Here is a 9857-nt window from a genome sequence, read left to right on the forward strand (position 1 = left end):
CCCCCACTCCCTGAATTCAGTGGGGCTGGCTGTCAAGTAAGCATGCTTAGGATCTCTCCTCTGGATTCCCCAGAAGGGAGTTGCATTTAAAGCGTCCAGTTTTATACAAATCTTGCCTTTCTGACGGCTGTCCAGAATGCATAAAATGCCTGGGCTTTGCAGTCAGCTTACGTACAACTCCAAATAACTATAACCTTCGCATTATTCGCTCTTGGGAATTCTTTAAAACTAGAAAATTTGCAATGCTACTAGTTGGTTTCCATGCCCTCCCCACCGCCTCACCTGCAAAGACTTGGCTGACATGGCACAACATGGAGCCGTCTGCATCCCCTCCCTTCCCTTGGTGCAACTGTTCTAAAAGAGGCCCCTAAGTTGTAATCCTGAATGTTGTTGAATATTGTGATACCCGTGGGCAGTCATCTTCCAGATTGTATTTAATTAGCTTTTGAATGACACTTGAATTCAGATTAGGTTTCGGCCTGGCCTGGCCTTCTCTTGCTTCTTTTCACAAGCTGGAATGGGTCTCCTCAAATGTAACTCACAGGCTTATCATAGTTCGAAAATAATGGTGCAACCTTAACGCAGGAAGGCAGTTAATCCTGCTGATGTAGCCAGGAAGCCTGCAGGAAAGGTGATGTCCGGTCACGGCTCCCAATTGGTTGAAAGGAATCCTAAACAAAGAGCTTAATTTCTAGTCCTTCTGTCAGTCCAGACATCCTGTTGAATAGTGATCATCATCCCTCAAGGCTGTAAACTGATGCTTCTTCCTCTTGAAATATGTTCGATCCAACCCAAAACAAAATCTATATGCCAAAGAATAGGGGCTTTGTGTAAACTGTACAGAAGCATGAAAAAAAAATCGCACCCTGAAGGAGTTTGCAATTGCTTATTTTCTGTCAAGCACCAGGAAATTCAGGAGATCTAGACAACCCAAAAATGTATTGTAAGCTTGAGCTCTCTACAAGAATCTGAACTACTAAGGACCAAGGGAAATTAGCGGGAGATAAGAATAGAAGGAATTCAAGGTGGGCTGGACTTAGACCTCTTGTGGGCATGAAGGGACTCGAGACTGATGATGCATTTGACCCCTCCCTCAGGCTCAGCCTGGCCACCCCCTACATTTTCTGGGTAAATCTCTGTACATTTTGTGATTGCAGAATTTGATGGTTTTTCTGACATAATTTTGCAGAGACCTTGGTTTCAAAACTCATCCAAATATTTGGCCTTCGTTATTTTTTTAATTGGCTAGAAGTTGAGGTTCGGTTTGTCACGATGTCAAACACCAGAAACAGAGAGGCAGGATCTCTGGAAGTGAAAATGTATCTTGCATGGTTTTTACTTTGTTATTCTAAATACAGATATTTGTAGCTCAAGGTTGAATTGTAGAGTCCTTGGTGCTCTCTCAGCATGATGTTTTTCTTGTAGACGTTTCGTTACCACAGTAGGTAATATTATCAGTGCATTTATGCTAACTTTTATCATTGCCGTGTATGCATTTGCCCCATTCACTGCTCTTTTGTTGTTTTGGTGGTGTTTTTACTACCAACTTGCTTTGCCAAGGTGTGTGGCTGTGGAAATCCACAAAAGTTTCCAATTGCAAACTTACATAAAGGACGCATGTGTGTATTTTGGATTGATTTTTAAAATAATGGACAATGCGATCAGCCATATATCAATTTTTCCTCTGATTCCTATTCATGCCTAGATCTTAGGATGCTTGTATGAGGTTTTCCCCCTTTTAATATGATTTGCATTTACTTTCTTCATGGTCTTTATTGTATTTACAATTATTTTCATAGTAAGATGCTGTGGTGAAATCTTCACTTTTTATATTTTGTTAGGAACAGCATCTAATCTCCCCTCCCCCTAACAGTCTATACTGTATAAGATCAACCTTTTGTAAAATCCATCTTAGTCTCATATCCCAGTGGGGGGGGGGGAATCACTGTTCTTAATTTTACTGCAGAACAATGAAAACTAGGACTACAAGCTTCCTTATTTTAAAAATATGTTTCATCAAAATTGGGGAGATTATATCAAAAAAACAGTGTCATGTTCTCACCATCGTAGTTGTCTTACTATCTGTTTGTTCCTGGCTTGAGCAGAATATACATACGGGTGAAAGTAAGGGCGTAGAGATTGGACACTCATTTGTCTGAAACAGTATACGGTCCCTTGCTTGAGCAGAAGGCTGGACTAGAAAATCTCTAAGGTCCCTTCCAACTCTGTTGTTATTGCCCAGAAAGAGAATTCTCACTTTTTAAAATAATAAGCTTTGGTTCTTCTAATAAAATTAAGGCTTTGGGCATGACCTTTTCCAATCCATAGTGTCCCATCTATTTGCTACAGTATAGAATGAATAGGGACGCCGTGGCTCAGTGGCTAAGACGCTGAGCTTGTTGATCAGGCAGTTTGGCAGTTTGAATCTCTAGTACCGTGTAACAGAGTGAACTCCCGTTCGGTGGCTCAGTGGCTAAGACGCTGAGCTTGTTGATCAGAAAGGTCGGCAGTTTGGCAGTTCAATTCCCTAGTACCGCGTAACAGAGTGAGCTCCCGTTACTTGTCCCAGCTTCTGCCAACCTAGCAGCTCGAAAGCATGTAAAAATGCAAGTAGAAAAATAGGGACCACCTTTGGTGGGAAGGTAACAGCGTTCCGTGCCCCTTTGGCATTTAGTCATGCCGGACAGATGACCATGGAGGTGTCTTCAGGCAGCGCTGGCTCTTTGATTTTGAAACAGAGATGAGCACCGCCCCCTAGAATCGGGAACGACTAGTACATATGTGCGAGGAGAACCTTTATCTTTACCTTGATCTTATAGAATGAATATGCAAGTGTTGAATTTATGGCCCTGGAAACCACAAGAAAAGGCCTCCATTGCTGAGAGGAAGAAGGAGTTCTGGACCTCTTTAGAAGTCAGAGTTTATTACAGATAGTCCTTATTTAGTGACCACAAGGGGAGGTCACTGGCAGCCTTCCTGGTAGAACAATCAAGGAAACATAACTAGCTGAGTGAATTCTATTTTATTATAAGGCTACCTTAACAGAATCATGCAATTCTGAAAGTACAACTCTCCCGTCGTCTCTTTTACAGCTTGGGAAGTTCAGAAGGAGACTTTCTGAGTTTCTTTCTCTGCCCATTAGTCAGCTGAGGTCTGTACCCTCTTTTATCTGGTTGGTCTTGGCTGCATCTCTCTCCAGCCCATCCCCTCCCCCGGAGTCATTCCCACATACCATTACATTTGCTAAGTGAAACATCATGTGACTGCAATGGGCTTACAGTTTCGCTTCCCATTCAGTTGGGACGCGTGGCATGATGAACAACTTGCAATTTTACCACTGGCTTCTGATCATTGGAAGTCGGCAGTGAAGTGCGCAGGAGACTGTGGGACACTGCAAAAGTTCTAGAATCGACTGGTGTAAAGTGATTTTTTTCAGTGTCGCTGAAACTTCAAAAGGTCTCTAAACAGGACAGTCATTAAGTAAGATCTACCTGTAAGTAGAATCTTCCCTGACCCATCCTAGTTTTCCTGGATATTTACAATTCTTTCTTTGGCCAGTTGGTGATGCTGAAGGAAGTGGACGTTGACAACGTAGTTGGTCGTGACCATCCTAGCTGTGAAAACTGATCTCTTTGCACACAAATCCCTGACCAACGTTGAATGAGTCTTGAGGGTTGGGTGAAAGTATTCCAAAGAGACCCTTTGGCCTAAATTTGGAAGGCAGATACCAACGGGTGGGTGAAATTGCATCTCCTATTACATTGTGGACGTGAGAGGCTGTTTAGAATCTTGGTCTACTCTAGGACAATGTTTCTCAACCTTAGCAACTTCAGGATGAATGGACTTCAACTCCTGGCTGAGGAATTCAGGGAACTAAAGTCCACACATCTTAAAAGTTGCTAAGGTTGAGAGAAACACTGTTGTAGGGTGTCGGGTTGGCTTTCCTCCCCATAATTCCCCTAGGAGTCATCCCGGTGCAGCACTTTTCAGGGTCAGGATTATGGGAATGTCAGACTGGCTTATAACTGGCTTGTCTTCATTTCAGCTGATTCCATTTTCTGCTCTGTTTGTTAAAATACCTTGCAGTTTTTCTACCACCAAATGGAAATGACAGAGAAAAAATGCTAGTTACAACTCACTCTGTAGAGCAAAAGCTAACCATGAGCGAGACCCTCCATCTAGATTCAGGTCTTGTACAGCAGTTCAGACACTGGATGCAATTAAAATCCCATTTAGCTGTGCAGATTTGCTGTTTTTTCCCCCTTGAAATGCTGAAAGCAAGAATATTTAGAAGGAAAATAATGCTTCAATAAAACAGAGCTTTCTCTACTGTATATTTTAATCACTTGATAAGTAGAGCCCTCTCCAAAATCCCTGTAAAGTAACACAAATAAAAGCTCATTTTATATGTTTTCCCTCCCCTGTATATAAAGCTATCTGCCCTATTCATTCATTTACAGGGAATTCCATGTTTTGCAACCATGGCCTTATATTCCTGATCCGCTTGAACACATTTGGAATTACAGTTGATGTGCCAATATATGCCTTTTGCATCTTGTTATGTTGAGACAGAGGCCAAATGCTTTGTTACATATATATTAAAGAAGTTCACATACACCTTGAGAGTTTCCTCACGTCTCATCCAAATTATTTGGGAAATGTATGTGTGTCTGTGCACAACTGGTTTAATAAACATACTTTGCTCACTGATCAAATGTCTTCAATTGCTCTTGGCTTTCTAGCTCAAAGAATTCACACCGTTTGGTTTTTAACATTTCTCTTTCATCACACTTCTGTGCCCTTTTTCATCTGCCAGTTATCTGATTTTGTTTGAAAGCAGATAAGGAAGCAAAAGTGTTTGTTCCGAAAGTATCTGAACACAAAAATGCATTAAAGAAAATTGGGGGGGGGGATTGTGATATGTTTGATAGCTTGTAGGCAAGGTTTGAATGTAAACCTGAAGCCGAAGGGGGGACGGTTAATTCCTGTGTAGGTCTATGAATAGCAGAGACAGGGAAATATATGGGAAGGCCATATGTGAACATTTCTATAATTATCTTTAGTTGGCGTGCCTAGAGAAGAGAACTGACAGGGACCAAAGTCACCCCCAAGTTAAGAATTGTCTGTACCATAGAGCTTATTGGACAACCTTTGGGGGGTTATTTTTGGCCTAAACAAGGGGTTCTCAAACTTTGGGGCCTCTCCTATAAAGGGTATCTTTGGTTTCCAAGGGAGGTTCAGGGACCCTTCTTGCTGACACGGTTAAGAGGCCCATCTTAGCAGTCCTTGGCTTAACCGAGAAGCTCTCAAACTTATGTGAGGCACGGATTCCCTGAAATAATATTTTTAGCACCTTCCCCTCACTAATAGAGCTCCTTGCTCAAAGAACGCTTTGGCTGGATGCATTAAAGCCAGATTTGTAAACCTAAACCTATATGCTATATTATATGCAGCCAAGAAATGAAAAGACGCTTGCTCCTGGGGAGGAAAGCGATGGCAAATCTAGACAGCATACTAAAAAAATAGGGACATCACCCTGCCAGCAAAAGTGCATATAGTCAAGGCTATGGTTTTCCCAGTTGGAATGCCTGGCTGTGAAAGATGGACCTTAAGAAAGGCTGAGCGCCAAAGAATGGAGGCCTTTGAACTCTGGTGCTGGAGAAGACTCCCGTGAGTTCCTTGGACTGCAAGGCAATCAAACCGGTCAGTCCTAGAGGAGATCAACCCTCACTGCTCTTTAACAGGCCAGATCCTGAAGATGAAGCTCAAATACTTTGGCCACCTAATGGGCAGGAAGGACTCTCAGGAGAAGAGCCTAATGCTGGGAACGATTGAGGGCAAAAGATGAAGGGGACGACAGAGAATAAGGTGGCTCGATAGGGTAACTGAAGCATTGGTGTGAGCTTAAATGGACTCCAGAGGATGAGAGAGGACAGGAAGGCCTGGAGGGACATTGTCCATGGGGTCACGATGGGTCGGACACAACTTCGCAACTAACAACAATACTACAGTGCTAGCACTGAGTCTGCACCTTTACTCCAGACAATCCGGGCATTGAATTTCTTCTGCTAGCAATTTTAAGAGCCACTGGTGTAACTGAAGTTGTAGAGATCTAACATGGCAAATGAATCCTTTTCAAACCTGCGGTCCATTGATGAGAAGTAAACTTCTAGTAAGAAGAACAGAGTGGCGTCTGGGTTCCTTCCCCATTTAATTGCACTGCAGGTAGGCTTAGCTGAAAAACAGCAACCTAAACCAGTGTTTTTCAAACTTGGCAATTTAAAGATGTGTGGACTTCAACTCCCAGAATCCCCCAGCCAGCATGTAAAAGGAGAAATGATTTCAAATGCTGCTTCCCAGTGTTGTTGTTTTTTTTGCCCCCTGGGCTGAGCTCCATTATAAGGTCAGTCCTTAATTAATTCTGTCATCTCTTGACTATATTCTAGTCTCCCTTCTTCCTTTACTCCCAAGAGAGTTTCTCCCTTGCTTGGCAAGGAGTCGCACTGAATGTCTTGGTTCTGCTCTCCACTCACTGAGGAGTCCTGACACCATCTGATTGCTGCAGCAGTTTGACGGTGCCTAGATCGAGGTGATTCCTGGCTTGAGGTATCCTGAAGCTGACCTTCCATAGGTTCAACTCCAGCAACTTCTTCAGAAACTGAGCCAAGTCCTGAGCCATGACAATCTGTCTGCCAACTGCTGGAGAAAAATCAGCTATGACGATAGGATGTTGATCCCACACTTCCTGCGCCATCGGCTATGTTAAATGTCACCTGGAAATCTCTGGCTGTGGCATGCAAAACCAGTCTGTGTTATAGCTCAGCTACTGGCCCTTTTACCCAAGCAAAAGAGATAGGCTCCCCCCCCCCCAAAAAAAATAGGAAGAATAGAATAGGACAGGAGAGAATAGAGTAGAATAGAATAGAATAACAGAATTGGAAGGGATCTTGGAGATCTTCTAGTCCAACCTCCTGCTTAGACAGGAAACCCTATACCGTTTCAGACAAATAGCTATCCAACATCTTCTTAAAGACTTCCAGTGTTGGGGCATTCACAACTTCTGGAGGCAAGTTGTTCCACTGATTAATTGTTCTAACTGTCAGGAAATTTCTCCTCAGTTCTAAGTTGTTTTTCTCTGATTAGTTTCCACCCATTGCTTCTTGTTCTACCCTCAGGTGCCTTGGAGAATAGCTTGACTCCCTCTTCTTTGTGGCAGGCCCTGAGATATTGGAACAATGCTATCATGTTATCCCCTAGTTCTTCTTTTCATTAAAGTAGACATACCCAGTTCCTGCAACCGTTCTTCATATGTTTTAGTCTCCAGTCCCCTAATCATCTTGGTTGCTCTTCTCTGCTCTCTTTCTGGAGTCTCCACATCTTTTTTACATCGTGGTGACCAAAACTGGATGCAGTATTCCAAGTGTGGCCTTAGCAAGGCATTATAAAGTGGTATTAACACTTCACGTGATCTTGATTCTATCCCTCTGTTGATGCAGCCTAGAACTGTGTTGGCTTTTTTGGCAGCTGCTGCACACTGCTGGCTCATATTATGGTAGTAACAATGGAGTCAAACTATTTTCAAATGTCCTAACAGTGAGAGCAATTAACCGGTGGAATAGCTTGCCTTCAGAAGTTGTGGGTGCTCCATCACTGTAGGCTTTCCGAAAAGACGCTGGGCAACCATTTGTCTGAAATGATTTAAAGAGCAGGGGGTTGGACTAGAAGACCTCCAAGGTCCCGTCCAACTCTTATTATTCTATGTTCAATGGCACATTCGGAAAGTGAAAGTGATGCTTGAGCCAGATACGTCTGAAGCTAAAGTGATTTCGTTTGGAACATGCCCTTGGAAATCCCTCATGCCCTTGGACATTGGAAGAACCAATAACCTTGCATGGAAGAATTCATGTTGCCTTGGAGAAACTTCCCTTGACCTGTTATCCACCAGAAGCATGGGACTTCAACTCCCATCCTCTCTTAAGTCCCGAAGCCTTGAAGACTTTTGGATTGCATTTTCTATCAGATCCTAATGACTCTTCCCTTATGACGCAGGCACTCTCTTTTCTTTAAAGTTTAACAAGCACGTTGGCTGACTGGTCTTTCAGGTTATAAGGATTGCCCAGCTTTTGCGTGGGAGAAAAATGACAGCGGATAGAGGAGAAATTGCTTCCTTGCTACAAGGAATATAGGGGTGAGCCTAGGAAGAAGGTACAGCCTTAAGACTTTGGCTTTAGCGGCAAGAGAGTTTTGACATATGTGAAGCTGATTTGCACAACTTGCAACGTGTCCAACTTCCTGCCCAACTGCATCTTCCCCTAGAATATGTGGTTAATTTACCGTTCAATGTGTCACACAGAATCCCAGACAGATCTAGGAAGGACAGGAAAGTTCCTTATTGAGATGTTGAAGAATCCAGTCTGTGTGGGACCCACACAGTATGCAAAAGCTAGCAGGTGGAGCCTAAACATAGCTTAAGTAGCATATTTGTTGTTGTTAGGTGCGAAGTAATGTCTGACCCATTGCGACCCCATTGACAATGTTCATCCAGGCCTTCCTGTCCTCTACCATCCTCTGGAATCTATTTAAGCTCACACCAATGCTTCGGTGACTCCATCCAGCCACCTCATTCTCTGTTCTCTCTTTCTTCTTTTGCCCTCAATCGTTCCCAGCATTAGGTTCTTCCCCAGTAAGTCCTTCCCGCTCATTAGGTGGCCAAAACATTTGAGTTTCCTCTTCAGGATTTCACCTTCTAAAGAGCAGTCAGGGTTGATCTCCTCTAGGACCAACAGGTTGGATCGCCTTGCAGTCCAAAGGACTCGCAGGAGTCCTCTCCAGCACCATAGTTCAAAGGCCTCCATTCTTTGGCGCTCAGCCTTCCTTATGGTCCAACTTTCATAGCCATACATTCCAACTGGGAAAACCGTAGCCTTGACTATAGGGACTTTTGCCAGCAGGGTGATGTCTCTGCTTTTTAGTCTGCTGTCTAGATTTGCCATTGCTTTCCTCCCCAGGTGCAAGCGTCTTTTCATTTCTTGGCTGCATATAGCTCATGGCTTATGCTTTAAAATAGTGCCTGAGCTTCTTTCCAAGGAAAGGCCTATTGCTTAACCATGCAAATAGATTTCTGGGCTGATATAATGGGATTTTCCTGTTTCCAATAAGCAAAAAATAGCTGTAAGCAGCAGCATGATTTTGATTTTAAATTAAAAAAGAAAATCTGTTCAAAACCTGCTGACAAAAAAAGTAGGAAACTTGCAGAGTTGAAGAAAACAACCAGATCTGTTGTCTAAGATTTCTGTGTCTATTTCACTGTGGACACGGAGACACTGTTTTCTTGCCTGCCTTTCTAACCAGGAGGCTCCCTATGGCAAGCTGACATGTGCGCTCCTCCTCCTTGTGGTAGCATCTAAAATAAGATCTAGCACATTAGTGCCCTGCCTGAAGTGTTGCAAATCAACTGCAACAAACTTTTAACAAAGTCATGGAAATTAAAGGCAAAGGTCCCCCTCGCACGTATGTACTAGTTGTTTCCGACTCTAGGGGGCGGTGCTCATCTCCGTTTCAAAGCTGAAGAGCCGGCGCTGTCTGAAGATGTCTCCATGGTCATATGGCTGGCATGACTGAACTTCAAAGGCGCACAGAGCGCTGTTACCTTCCCACCAAAGGCGGTCCCTATTTTTCTACTTGCATTTTTACATGCTTTCGAACTCTTAGGTTGGCAGAAGCTGGGACAAGTAACGGGAGCTCACTCCGTTAAGCGGCGCTAGGGATTCGAACCACTGAACCACCAATCATCTTAGCCACTGAGCTCTCGCATCCCTTTGAACTTTACCTGGTGCCAATTTAATATTGAACGTTAG

Source organism: Natrix helvetica (assembly GCF_964273705.1).
Source record: "Natrix helvetica genome assembly, chromosome: 9".
NCBI lineage: Eukaryota > Metazoa > Chordata > Lepidosauria > Squamata > Natricidae > Natrix > Natrix helvetica.